Consider the following 5513-nt stretch of genomic DNA (forward strand, 5'->3'; position numbering starts at 1 on the left):
AAAATATCTACGATTTTATTAGCCCTGAAAACTACAATTTTTATTTTCCTATTTAAAGTAGGCGGGTCTGCTATGACAAATATCAGTTCCATAGTCAAAATAAGACAAACAAAAACAAAGTTTATTTAATCTTAGGCTTTCGCCAATACTTCATACAATATAATTAAGACAAAATAATGTTACCAATCTATCCTCATGCATTCGTTTGACTATCATCACAATAACGACCGTGTTATCTTTGCTCCTTACCCAACCAACCCCAATCGGTTTTGATAAAATTTAGATTTCGTTATGATATCTTTGCCACAATTATAATCTTTAAGGTCCAATACTTCGATGTTGGTAGGATTTCACCCATTGGTGTAGATAAGGATAAATCTTGATGAGAAATAACAAAGTGAGATCATTGGAGGCTTATGATAAATATTCTTGTACTCTAGCTATTGAAATTTCGAATTAGATAGTTCCCAACGAGCTTCCAAGATCGAACAGCCGCACTGGGAACGCGTTCGAAATTCCAAATGTATAGTTCATATGAATATTAGAATAACACCTTCATACAATCGCACAGAGTCGATTCACAGGGGAAAAATTCCTCTTTCATAAACACACAAAGATACACGTGCACACACACAGACATGATGGTTTATATATATATATATATATATATATATATATATATATATATATATATATATATATATATATATATATATATATATAATGTATAACATGGGAGATCGTGATTGAGTAGTTTTATCTGTCTCTAAATGATTTTTAACACAAATTTGCATTTTTAATATTTGTGGAATTAAAAGATAGATGAAAAAGTGTTATAGATGGATTGCCTACCTCCTTTATTAATTACAATTGTGTTAAGTATGTAAATAGGATTCCACAGTCTGACGTCACGTCCGCCTAGCAACGAATCGGCTGGCTCTAAACAAAAAAAATCCGTGTTTGGTCCAGGCAAGGAATAATTGGAATATCGCTCAAAAAACAATTTTTATCTTAAATATGGTCCAGTATTTTGTACCAGATTGTCTACACCAGTCAGAGAGTCACTCCTGCAAGTTTTACAGATTTCCAAATGGACAGGCAGACAAAAAATTGAAGAAAAAGTGGACCACTTTAGTCAGGTAAGCACGCACGCCTCGTCGAACATTTGATAGAGTTCGTAGTCCAGATCTAGGTCAAGTTCTAGCTTACGTAGACCTATATTTTATGATTAAAGTGTACAATTGCACGAAATTATAAATAAAAATACATTCCAAACTAGGTTTTTATTGAAGTTGAAGCAAAAATGATATCTCAATCGTTTTGATGTTAAGGCTGATAAACTGAATGAGAGTTAAGTTCTCCTGATAAGTGATAATTTTTTAAAAAGGAGAACAAGAAGAAAGAGAATAAAATATTTGTTAAAATCTTACTTTAAACTCGATACCTTTATGGCAAAATGAAAATAAATAAATAAAATAACGCAACCTCTCCCCCCCCCTCCCCTCACGCAGATCTCTCTCTCTCTCTCTCTCTCTCTCTCTCTCTCTCTCTCTCTCTCTCTCTCACACACACACACACACACAAACACACATACTTTCCTCTTTTTTTTGGAAAGTTTCTCTGATTCTCTGCCATGCCTCCCCTCCCCGACAGCCGAGGTGGCAACTCTGTGTGAACAAAGCAAGATGGCGGCAGGGACCTCTCTCCTTTACCTGTGCCCGATTGTTGACACTCCAAAGTTTCCATCACCGCACTGTCCAGTACAGTACTGACTGAAATAAAGAGAAAACGCAAGTCTTGCCACACTCAACCCCAAGATCAACTTTAACTGTGTAAATTTAAGAATTCTTATTTTTATATATACCTAGTCAAAATCATCAAAAGAAGTAATGAGGAAGTGCGACATTTTGCTGAATGTGCGATTTCATAAAAGACAGGCGAGAGACCCACCAGTAACCTAGTCTCTTGCACACCTTTGATTTATCATGCATTGAGCTGGTGTCAAACAAGATAGTCTAAAACAAAGTACTTATCAAATTAAATAATATACCCAATATGCCCAACAGAATTATTGTTTTTTTTTTAATCTTTTCATTTCAGGTGAAAGGACAAAAGATCCAACATCATCATCAAGAGTGTGTTCTTGTCACTTCAGAGATGGTGACAAAGCCAACCTCCCTGAATTGTTTGACAGAAATAAAAATAAATTGTTTCCATCAGAGCCAGAAAGAAAGAAAAGAAAAGTGACACAAGGAATTCCCACCCCATCTCAATTGGCACCAACATCAAGAAGTCCACCACCACCACCACCACCACCACCACCACCACCACCACCACCACCACCATCATCATCATCATCATCATCACCATCATCATCATCATCATCATCATCATCATCATCATCATCATCATCATCATCATCATCATCATCAGCTCAACTCTCTTCATCATCATCACAAAGTCCCACCTTTAAAAAAACCAGATTCCTCATCATCATTATTTTCCTCCTCATCATCATCCTCATTATCTTCTCCCTCATCATCATCTCAACTCTCGTCACCATCATCACAGGATTCCATCTTTTAAAAAAAACAGATTGTAGAACAAGTGAGGATATTTTAAATAGAACAACAAATTTAATTCAAGAACAAAAAATTACAGACAAAAATAAGGAAATAGCTAGCTTTAAAAAACCCAACTAAGTTAGATTCAACGCACTTACACTGTTTCAAGCCTTACAGAAAAAGTTCTTCGAATGGAGACAGGTGTACATTCTTTTAAAATATTTAATATTATTGTTCAATATGTTGAGTGCTTTAGAGGTAACATTATTTATTATAGTAGATGGGAAGTTCAGGAAGAGACAGTTGCATTAAAAGACCAAATTTTCATTATTACACTTATGAAACTTAGACAGAACTACGCTAATCTTCATATTTCACAATTGTTTAGCGTTAGTGAAAGTACTATAACAAATATTATACAAACTTTTATTCATGTTTTACATAAGCCATACGCTTCTCTTTGAAAATGTTATGAAGGTTACATGCCCTTCTAGACATAAAAATAAACTATCAGCTCCATCATCATTTTTAAGATTTCCAAATTGCAGAATGATCATTGATTGTACAGATGACCAAATTGCTATTCCTAAAGAAATGGATAAACAACGGTTAACTTATTCTTCTTATAGGTCCATGAATTCTGTTAAAGCTCTTGTTGGTCTAAGTCCAAATGGTGTGATAAATTTTATTTCTAAACATGATCCAGGGTCTGTCTCGGATAAGGTCATTGTACAAAATTGTGGATTACTAAAACTTTTAATTTTAAGCCCTGGAGAATTAATTTTAGCAGATAAAGGTAATAAAGGTAAAACCCCATCCTGATTCAAGATAATTTACCCCAAGGAGTAACTGTAAATATCCCTCCCTTTTTACATAATAAATTTACTGAAAATGAGATTTTATTAACAAAAGAAATTGCTTCATGTAGAATTCATGTTGAGAGGGCTAATGAAAGACTGAAAAATGTTAACATCCTCTCATATATTCCAACCATGTTAAGAGAAACATCTGATATTATTTTTCAATTTGTTGCAGCACTTGTCAATCCCCAGTCTCCTCTTATTAAGGAGATTGCATTTTGTTAGCTTTGCCATTTATTTTGTACAACACACATATTTTGTTCATCATCATCAAATCACCATGCAAAATAATGGTTTTGTAGGTCCATACATGATTTTACATGATAAACATGACAAATTATGGCATTGTTGTATCAATGTATGTTCAATGTCATTAACATTGTTAAATAAAACCACACAAATTAGTTTTGGACTGAATCAACCCAAGGCATCATCAAGATAGATCTGTGGAAGTAAAAGAATAAAAGATTCAAATTTAGAGCTGCGACCATGCTCAATAGGCAAAAAACAAACAAACTAATAAAACGTCTGTTGTGGTCTTGTGGTATGACACTCGCTTTCAGATCAGAAGGTCCTGGGTTTGGGCCTCGCTCGGCACATAGTTGAGTCCTTGGAGAAGGCTCTTTACTCACAATCTCTCACCGTACTCAGGTGTCAAATGAGTACCTGGCGTTGTCTCTGTCCGAAAAAATTGTAATATCGCCCAACAGGCATCATGTCCCGTCTTACATGTTAAATGTTGCTGTTGGCCAGGGACCCCTTGTAAAGCACTTTGAGCACATTTAGTGGATATTACGCTGTATAAAAACTCAATTAAAAAAACAAATTAAGTGATTCTTTCATTCATCTTGCTTTGTTGATAAGGGGGAAACCCGAAACGTCCATTTTATCTGTTTTCGTATATTAAATTGAAGTTCACATTCAATTTCACAATGTTATTGATTTCTTCGAGTTTCAAGCAGCAACATTTACATTACACCTTAACCCAATAGGAAGTTTAGTTTACCGTGACTAACACTGGTCTAAATAAATCCTTTATTCATCCCATAGAGGAAATTTATCTCTAGGGTCTATTCCCAGGGAAGACTGGAATAACCACGGTGCAGCGCCGCAAATTGAGCTAGGGCGAGGTGACTTGCTCAAGGCCACACAGCGCAGCGGCGGGTGAACGAACTCGGTACCTTTCGGGTACGAAGCAAAAACCGTACCGCTGATCCACGCTGCCCCACATGAAGTATGATAAAATGTCTAGCGTGATTGGTGATTGTGATGCTCATATGAGTATTATAATAAAGGTTACAACACGATACTAAATAGTATGTAGTAGACTATAGTCAATAGCAACGAAAATTAGCGAAGCAAGACTAAGACCTCGAAGACTCAAAGTCCGTGGTCCATAAGATAAAAACACAATAATTCAATGACTCCCTCTCTCTCTCCCTAACTAAAATCGAACGTAAACAGTTAAATCTTTCCATTGGATATACTAAATCTGCCTAAACTCAAAGTAAACTGATTATTGTCCAACAGTAGTTTTACGGAGATGTGAGATTTTGAGAGTGAGAATGAGAAGACGAAATGACTTACCTTCACAGAATACTCTTTATTCTTCATGCTGGCTTGAACTTTGCCGAACATCAAGCCATCTGAGTAAGTGAAAGTCAAAACAGGACCTGACTGATGATGATTTTCACCTCGCGAGACACTTTTATGCTCATTGGAGAAGTATTTCATAAGGGCGGTGATGGAAATAGAGTTCGTGTCAGCCATTTTTCTCGACTGTTTAGAGCCAGCCGGTTTGTTGCCATGCGTTGCTGCGCAGGATTACGTCACGACTTAGGAAGCCTATTGATGTATTATCACAATGATTGTGTACGAAATGCTCATCGAGCACTTCTCCCTATTGAGGGCTGCATTTGAGCGTAATAATACATCATACACGAATGAACGTAGCCGCTATAAGACAGGAAAGAGGCAATTTTTAGCAGTGTTACAATGATACCACAACTATATTAATTTAACCAGTTAACTGCCGTACTCTGGAAAAACTCGTATTTAAAAAATTGGCCAAAAACTCGTCCTTTAAATA

The 5513-nt window shown here is 35.9% G+C and overlaps 1 long non-coding RNA gene across 1 annotated transcript; it reads right to left on the minus strand.

Moving 5' to 3' along the window:
• Positions 1-2612: 2612 nt before the first annotated feature.
• On the minus strand, positions 2613-5188 carry LOC144971280 (uncharacterized). The gene is made up of 2 exons (XR_013645109.1): positions 5012-5188; positions 2613-3868 (listed from the first exon to the last, which is right to left on the minus strand). It is a non-coding gene; the product is annotated as an uncharacterized LOC144971280 (long non-coding RNA).
• Between the last annotated feature and the right edge of the window lie 325 nt (positions 5189-5513).

The sequence above is a fragment of the Berghia stephanieae genome, chromosome 4 (assembly GCF_034508935.2).
Source record: "Berghia stephanieae isolate SIO BIC M18660-M18661 chromosome 4, UCSD_Bste_1.3, whole genome shotgun sequence".
NCBI lineage: Eukaryota > Metazoa > Mollusca > Gastropoda > Nudibranchia > Aeolidiidae > Berghia > Berghia stephanieae.